The sequence below is a fragment of the Aegilops tauschii genome, chromosome 2 (genome assembly GCF_002575655.3).
Source record: "Aegilops tauschii subsp. strangulata cultivar AL8/78 chromosome 2, Aet v6.0, whole genome shotgun sequence".
Lineage (NCBI taxonomy): Eukaryota > Viridiplantae > Streptophyta > Magnoliopsida > Poales > Poaceae > Aegilops > Aegilops tauschii.
In genome coordinates this window covers 374,947,442-374,956,876 of record NC_053036.3, presented here as the reverse complement: position 1 = coordinate 374,956,876, position 9,435 = coordinate 374,947,442, and the positions used below count along the sequence as shown (strand labels likewise).

General features: G+C 43.7%; 1 long non-coding RNA gene across 1 annotated transcript; it reads left to right on the top strand.

Moving 5' to 3' along the window:
- Positions 1-3,624: 3,624 nt before the first annotated feature.
- LOC109759151 (uncharacterized) lies at positions 3,625-6,479 on the top strand. The gene is made up of 2 exons (XR_006670165.2): positions 3,625-3,845; positions 4,239-6,479. It is a non-coding gene; the product is annotated as an uncharacterized lncRNA (long non-coding RNA).
- The last annotated feature ends 2,956 nt before the right edge of the window (positions 6,480-9,435 follow it).

Here is a 9,435-nt window from a genome sequence, read left to right as displayed (position 1 = left end):
GCTGGGACAGCTGGCGGCAGATGGGAGAGGGTATGCACGGGTGGAGGTTTGGAGGTATCCACCAAACTTTATTTTCAAAAATAAAGTCAATCGCTCCTTATCATGCAACTTAGGGCAACTGATGTAGAGGCTCCAACCAGTCAGGTTTTTGTATTAACATAGCAACAACGCACATGTATAATCTTGCACCAGCTATATCTGCATTTAGACATGTATCTATGCCTGAATTGAAAAACGCGTAGCTAAAAGATGCACTATGAATCTTCAGTGCTAAAGACGCACAGTAGGAAGCGGATTCTAGATTTGACATTGATGCTTGCATTATTCTTGGATTTATTTTAGGTTTTCGATGATTTTCAATCATTAGGAGGAGACGTTCCCGTCAGCTGCGAGACATAGATGATAACTTCGTAAAATCTCAAGATACTATGCCAGATTAATTTTTTAGAGGTACTCATAGAAATAAGATATGCGTAACATTCGTTTATAGAGATGATTATATGCTCGTGTACATAACAAACTTCGATTGTACTGTGTTAAAAAATGGATTGTCCATTGATACCACGTGGTCAAGGGATAGACGAGAAGAAAGAAGACAAACTATAAGCCATATTGTGGTATGGGACACGTCAAATATATGAGCTATTCCATTTTAGCACTAGAGTTCAACTGTATAACGTGTGAAGTTGTTATGCCGTGCTAAAATAAGGATATACTTTTTCGTCCCAAATTACTTGTCTTTAAATTTATCTAGGTAAAAAAATGTTAGATACATCGGATATTCAATTCAGTGTTTGGGCTCATTTGTGCCTGGTGAACAATAAACTAAAAAAAATACTAAAAGGATTTAAAAAATCAGGAAAAAAGAATTAGGTTGAAGATGTTCCAGTGCCTGATGTTCGTAATAAATTTCCGCTTGTTCGGACATCTGAGGATCTCATGGTAAAAAAGAGAAAATCGGTTAAAAAAATATGTGAACAGTAAACTTTTTTACAACCCCAAAATTTATCTTTTTTGTTGAGAGCAACTGAAATGTTCAAACTCCATAAAATTTGGCCGGACTTCACGCACATGAGCATCTAGCATCACAAAAAATTCAGAATTTTTTAAGTTTTATTATTATTTTAAACAAATTTACTGTTCATCTCGGATACCGATGCACCTGAGAGCTAAAACGCCACGCCCTATATACATCCATATCCATATCTAGATTTAAGATTTATCTAGATACCAATGTATGTGACGCTAATTGTAATTTTGGACGGAGGTAATACTAACGACGAGCCGACAAATATCCTATTAGCTCGCACAACGCGAGGACGATTAACAAACCAAGAGTCAAAATTGCTGATGTTTCCGATGATGAAAAGGACAATGACCGGGTAAATGCACAATATCAGCATGAAAGTTCTACAGTATCGCATAATAGTATGCGCCACATGTTCTCTTACCAATTAATAAATCTGGTACATAGCTTATGGGTTAGCGGTACACATTAGGTATCGGCAACATAATTTATAGAATGTCGACATGTGAAGTCGTGGAGCAGAAGAACAGATACACATATGTCGGTCTTGCACCTAGGCATATTATCATGTTGTTCTGCCCATCTTGCTATCTTCTTTGCACCACGAAATATCGGATCCGGCTCCTCTACCGTGCCTTCTTACGACGCCAACGAAGCAGTAATCTAGCCCAGGAAACTACTAAAAGCCCATATGAACAGCCCAGCGGCTCTCCTGATGCCTGCTGATGCATCTGATTAACATCATTAGTCTTCTCAAAAAAACTTTAACTAGTCCATGGCTGCATGTTCTCATGACCTTTTGGATGTGGCTAATTTCGGCCTATTTAAATTTGGTTAAGTATATAAGTCGACGGTTGTCTGCATGTTTGTTTCTCAACTTTTTGTCTTCTTCTAGATTTATAGTTTGTAATACATGAATATATTTGCTAAATTTTCAAAATAAAAATATGTAAAAGTAGGAAATGGTACTGTTGCCCGCTCGAAGGTAAATATAAATATACTTGAAAAAATACAAATATATTTTAACAAAATATAAATATGTTGCTTCCAGCCCCCGGGCCCCTCTTTCTTTTCTCTTCCAGCCCGGCAATGGTACAAATATGGGTTTTCTCACTTTTGTATTTTATCCCTCCCTATTTTTTTAGCAAAGTAAAAAATATTACAGAGACCGGGGGAGACTAAAAACTATAAGAGAGACCGGTGTGGGTGGACGCGGCCGTGGCGTCGATCCTGGCTTCCAGCGCGTGCCGGCGCTGCTTCCTCTTGGCCGTCTGGAGGGCGCGATGTGGGCGCCGCCGGGCGTACTATGGGATGCCATCCGTCCTGTTCTGATCTCTTCTTTTAGCCCTCTTGAATCCCGGCTGTACCGATCATTCGTTCATCATCGCCAGGACGGCAGGACCCATGCATCACAAATTTAACGCCTCTCCCTCTCTCTGTCTCTCCTCTTTCTCTCTCATGCATAATGCTGTTGATCGTAACAATAGTATTATCGTAAGCCCAATTGGAACGGATACATATAGGCATGTTTTAGAGTGTAGATTCACTCATTTTGCTTCGTATGTAGTCAGTTATTGAAATCTCTATAAAGACAAATATTTTGGAACGGAGGGAGTATGTGCGATCGTTTGACATGCAACTGTAGTTATGTGCGGTTTAGGGTTAAAAAAACACAAAAACAAAATAACATACCAATAAAACCGATAAAACGATAACAAGTGAAAAAAGAAAAATACAAAAATTGTTCTGCGTAAAATATGATTCAGATTAAGCAAAACCAATTTTCAAATATGAGTTCATTTTAATTTTAGAATGTTGCTCATGTATATTAATAATAGGTAATTAGTTTTTTGAGACAATAATAGTAAATTAGTTTTTTATAGGGGAAATGGCTATTTTTGGGTTTGCAAAAGAGTTAATTAGTGTTTTTCTGGGTTTGGGAAACAGTTAAAAAAAATTGAGGAAGGGAAAGAGTTAATTAGTTGACACATGCTGGCGCGTGATGCATCAGTGAACAGCTGGGCTGGTTAGATAGACTTTCACGAGGAGTCCGGCCTTTCTGGCCCATATCAATACGTACGCTAGGAGCTTAGAAGGCACGGTACTCTGCCGTGCCTAGCGGGCACGGTAGAGGAGCCGGTTCCCGAAATATCATGATTTTAGCTGATGTTTTCTGCAACCAATGCATTAGAGTGGCGTAGTGGCACTACATTTAGCCGTACTTTACTACTCAACTTGTTGTGAAATACTTCCTTCGTCCCGAATTAGTTGTCGTGCATTTAAATCTAAGACAAGGACGGAGGTAATATTAATTAAAGACAGTAAAACTGAATCCTTTCCGAGCCCTCTCACGCCCCCACTGATTTAGACCGTCGGATCGCGCTTCTGGCTGTCCCTGGCCGTCCAAGGCACGTTTTCTTCCCGTGTGGGCTGGTGCTGGGCCGGATGTCCTGGGCCGCTATTCCCACGGCCGAATCGGAAGAATCTCGTTTACTGGCATGCGCTAACGTCGGATGTAGAACAAACGGCCTGGATTCTTCTCCGTGCCTTCGTAACCCCACCCCCTTTCCCTCCCCTCCCCGCACCCTCCACTCCACCCGATCCCTCCAGGTGCGCCGCCGCTTTGATCGTATCCGCGGAGAGAGAGAGAGGTGATGAAAATGCCAACGGCGGGCCAAACGGATCGCCAAGCATCATCATGCGGAGTGGAGCCTCTCAGATCGCTGCCCTTCTAACCGAGCCTCCAAATCTCGCACGAAAAAAAGAGATCATGGCGAAGGAGGCGGCCGGCATCACTTCCTCCATTCATCCTCAACAGGTCTGTGTTTCTCTCCTACTTCTGTGCATCCTCCGTCACGGACCAACTCAGTCTCATTCCAATCCCTCGTGTGCGAGTGATCGCCTGATGCGAAGCGATGCAAAGCCGTGCGTGCTTCACCGATCGATTCGGGGCGAGGCGATGTAGGCAGCCTATGCGGGGGAGGAGAGGGGTTTGGAACGGCTGTTGTGGTGCGCTGGTTGAACTCCGCAAGGGCAACTATGTGGTGGCAGCGGCCACCTCTCGGGGGAAAACCTAGGCTAGGCATTGACTTCACCGATCTGGTCCTCCTGCCCCGATCTCAATCTCTTCCTGCTTGTCAAGTAGGTCGTCATCCACAAATGTGCGTTGCCCTGCTGCACTTACTCCACGCTGGCCGTCCCTTGCCTACAGGTACAGCTTAAGATGGCCGCCGCCCTGCTGCACTTGCTCCACGTTGGTAGTCCCTGCTTGCCTACAGGTACAGTTCTCCTTTCCCCTTACGCCATATGCCTAGGCTACAGGGGAATGCCATGCTTCAGACGAGCAAAACACGAGAATCCCAAAAGAAATGGGTGTAGACGCTCTCATGCAGCTTGTTAGGTCTTAGAATATCTCCTTTACGTGAGAGCTTTGACATGATAGAAGGCCCTTACAATTATCACTGATACACTTGATTGAATCATGTGAGTTGCATTGTATCTATTTAATCATTTTTTCTACTTGTTCAAGATATTCCAAATAAACTCAAATTTCTCTTATTTCTTTTATGTATAGTTTGATCGTTTTTTGAAGTGTAAAATTTATGTTGGTGATACTTTTTTAATTGGTCCTTTATCTTTTACATAATTGAGCAGAAAGAAAAGAATATGATTTTTTTTGTTTGCTTTAACAATGAAAGGTTTGAACTTGGAAAATACTTCAATTCCATCACAGGTGTTGATGCTCAAGTTTCTTGTGCATTTAAATCTGAGGGGAAACCACATGCAAAGAAATTCAAGAATCAGTTGTATAATTAGGTTTACTAACATCTATGCGTTTCTCTTATGGGAATCGTTTCCATACGGCGCGCCGGCGGAACGCTCGGCCGGTTGCGTGCGAGACGCGCGATTCTTTTTGATCAAGCGTAGCCCATCTGGCCCACCACCGCTTGCTCATCCTTTCTATCCTTATCCCGTACGGAAGCTCTCCTCCACTCATTCACTTCCTTTCCTCATCCCCTACCTTCAGTTCTTGCCAACAGCTAGCACCCAAATCAAAACACCAGAGAAATCACCAATGCGGAGACGAGCAGGCGATGCAACTGGGAGGCCGAGCTTTTCCACCACTTGATGCTACCGGCGGCGACCGGACTTGCAAGCCCCGGGTTGGTGGAGCTGCAATCGCGGCGACGAGGAGCTGCATCCGGCGGTGATTTTTGCTGGAAGTAGTTCTTTTTTTGCTACAATCGACACATATTTTTTATGATGATTTTTATTAATGCTGGAACCATCATTAATTTTTGCTGGAGCTGCCTTTTTTTGTTGCTACAATCGAGTGGTAGCGTTTTTGCTGCCGAGATGTTTTGCTGGAACCAGTGATTTGTTTTGCTGGAACTGGCTTTTCTTTTTGCTACAATCGACCTTTTTTAGATTTGTTCTTCTGAGAATATTTTTGCTGGATTCATCTTTGCTTCCACCATAGTTTGCTTTTGCTGGAACCAGCATTTTTCAAAAGATCCAACGGGTGGTGACGCGGAGCTACCTCGGGGTAATTTTGTTGCAAGCGTCGATGGTGAGCATCGGCGGCGAGCCTTGCCGGCAAGCATTTTTTGCTACCACCGTAGTCTTTTCTTCCTACCACCATAGGTTGTTTTTGTTGCGAGTGTTGACTGCGAGCATCAGGCGAGCATCGACGGCGACAAGATTTTTTTGCTGCAACAGTCTATTGAATTTGCTACTATCGGTGAGGGATTTTGCTACATCCATCATGGCGGAGGTGCGACCCGCGACGGCGGCAGCGATGAATTTGCTGCAACTATCGTTCTCTTTTGCTACGACCGGCGTTTTTTTTCTGATACATCCATGAATGGCGTTGGATCTTGGCTGTTGCTGACGCAACCCCGGGCAGCGAGCTTCGACGGTGAGGGGGTGGCGACGGCGCATCAGGGTGCTGCAACCATGGAGCTCGCCGGCGAGTTGCTGCCATCTTCACCGGAGATGCCACCGCGGGTGGACGCGGCTACATGCATGGAGCCGGCGAGAAGTGTAGGCGGCGACCGGCGGTGAGGAAAGACGGAGGCGAGGCGGTCAGCGCGTGCGGGGGCGGCGCTCCTTTTCCTCTCGTTTTTCCTGTGCAGAGGTTAACGATGAGGAGGATAGGGACAAATCTGACTTTTTTTTTGATTTGTGAGGACAAATCTGACGGCTGTACATACAGATCAAACGGCTACGGGCAGGCCGGCCGAAACTTTCGGCCGGTGCGCCGGCGCCTATAAGCGCCCTTCTCTTATTTATTTTGTGCATTCATTATTATTTTTAATTTCTCTCTTCATCTGTTGGAATTAGTACAGCAACCAATCCACTTTCTGATTTGCTGTGCAGCAACTATACTAGAAGTTGGCATGTAAAACCAGGATGGTTACGTTCCTCTTTAAGTCATCCAGTGTTACATTAATTCTTTTCATTGCACTAATTTGGTAAAAAAAAAGTAGAATTCCCTCTTTAAAAAATGATGTTAGTGAGCATCTCAATTTAAATTTTTTACATTCCAAAATAGTGTTTTTTACGTAACATTTTATTTGGCTCACATAGTTGTTGAATGCCTTCCATGGGATGACAGGAATCTTGCTCATCTAACAAAATAAAAGATAACGAAAAAATTGGAATGTGGGAAAACTTGGAATTTCTCGAAGGTATTGTGATGGCGGTGCCCATGTAGTTTGGGAAATTTTGCTTTCAGCTTGGATGAAGCTTTGTCATAAATGATGGCACATATAATCTTAAAGGTAAGAGAGTTTAGTTGCTTAACTAATAAGGTTTATACATCTTGCGGTGGATTCAATCTACAAAGCTCATAAAGTGCTCCCCCACTGTCTGACTAATCAAACCCTGAAAGCTTTCGCTAATGGTATTTAAAAAATTGTGTGGTTACAGGTTTCCTACAATTTTTGGTTACCATGCATTTCCTTCCTGTCGGGGTTTTGGTGTGACATATGCCAACAGGTGGCTTATCATGGTGGGGCATAGTAAAACGTCATCGGTGCAAGGAAGCGGGATGAGGTGTAGACACGTACGCCGGCGAACTTTACCTAGGTTTGGGGCTCTCCTAGGAGATAACACCCTTAGTCCTGCTCTGCGGGGTCTCCGCATGATCACTACCTCAACAAGTAGCTACAAGTTTCTCCTTGAGTTGTTTTCTAGAGGAGGAAGGGCAAGGCTAGCTCTCTCCTCTCTCTATGTGTGGTTGTGTAGTCTAAAAGTCTGAACCCTTTGCATGGGTGCCCTGGGGGGTTTATATAGGCCTACCCCCAGGGGTACAATGGTAAATCGGCCGGGCGTAGGCTCGGGCCGACAGCGTCTCTTCACTAGTAGGAAAAGTGGCTTTTACCACGGTTCATAAGGGCCTTTAGTCCCGGTTCTGGAACCGGGACTAAAGGGTCGTTACTAATGCCCTAGCCCTTTAGTCCCGGTTCTTACACGAACCGGGACTAAAGGCCGTCCACGTGGCCGGTGCGGGGAGCCCAGGCAGGAGGGCCTTTGGTCCCGGTTGGTGCCACCAACCGGGACCAATAGGCATCCACGCGTCCGCACCTGGCAGGAGCTGAGGTTTTTGTTTTTTTAAGGGGGTGGTTTAGGGGTTTTGGGGGGTTAATTTAGGTGTTTCATATATTGTGTTAGCTAGCTAATTAATAGAGAGAAGTGTCCTCTCTTATCTCCGTGCTTTGTCGACGCTACGTACTATATACGTATGGAGAGGAGTAGACACGCTAGCTAGTAATCAAATGAAGGAAACAGAAGATCGTCATGAACATATATATATGCATACAGAGAGAAGTGATATCGACCACCTCTCCTTCTCCGAGATATTGGTCGAACAACAAGTTCTCGTATATCTATCCGACACTACCGGCTACATATATACAATAATTATCTTTTACAATACAATCTCCTAATTATATTGTAGGAACACAGGGTCCACATAGTATTCTCCGTTTTCAGCGATCACGTGGTCAAGGAAGAATGCCGCCAATTCCTCTTGAATTCCTCGCATACGATCTGGTGCTAGGAGTTGATCCCGCTTCCGAAAAATCTAATTTGAAGAAGGGGGTCAATACATATATATATGAATAAATGAAACTCAACACAAATGATGGTAATAAAATAAAATTATGAATATTATTGCTTACGCACTTCATATTGTTCTTCAGTGTAGCCCCGCTCACAGGTATGGTAGCGGATGGACTCGCAAATGTAGTATCCACAATAATTATTCCCGGGTTGCTGCCACAACCACTTTACAAGAAATAGAGGTCAATCAAACTGATAAGCAAGCATGCTAAATGGTATTGATCTAACTAGCGCTTGAATCACTAGGAGATGCGCGGAACATGCTACTATAGTACTTACTTTCGGGTGTCTAAATTGCAGCTGGTTCGGCAGTCCCGGGGCTTTTGAGGTGAATTTTCTCCAAACCCTGCCAGACAAAGAAAACAATTACTTGATATCAGGAAATGAACAAAGTTGCTGATATGGTGGATAATGATCGATTTAACTTACTTCTGGAGCATTTGAGTCATGTTCGCATAGTCCTGGGGATCTTTTCGTCTTGAGTCTAAGACGGTTACTACTCCCGGCTCAAGCTTAATCTCTAGGAGAATATAGTGGAAGCTGCGCATGCATGCATAAGTCATCAATTACATTACCATAACCTGGACTAATAAGGGAAACCGAATATGCAGAAGACAGTAACACTTACTTGAAGTTGTAAGGAAAGAGTATTATATCTTTGTTTTGATTTATTACCAACGATCGTAGCAAGTTGGCCTCGGTATCTTTGGCATGAAATTTAACCTGATAATCATCTATGAGATTTGTGTTAATGAACCCAATATCACTGATTTGTCTTTTCTTCAATTCGGCGATCTTCAATCTGCATAATATAGTGAGGATAAGTATAAATACATGCAATGAAAGAGCTGACCTATATAGAGACTTAATGACAGAAGTAGTACTACTTACAGACAGTAGCAAGTGATCGTTGTTTTATCGAGGGACTTTAGATTGTAAAACTGGAAGAAATCCTCAAATGGAATATTCAGCAGTTCAATTCCAACGAGGTCATGCTCCGGTTTAACTCTCAGCGTCAAAGTACTCATCCCATCAGACTCTCTGCAGGTTTTCATGTACCAATCATGTAGTCTTCGCATCATCGTGCTTAGAGATCTGACATCTTTGACGAGAGGCTTCCCGTAATGGTATTTGTGTTCGTCCACCTCCATGATTTCATAATGTACATCGTCGGGCAGGTAATCTCCAAGATCGGTATAACCGGGCACCATACCCGGATCATTAGCGACGATGTCTTTTGACACCTTGAGCGGGGGGCACGATTGGTTCTCTTGTTCGCCGAG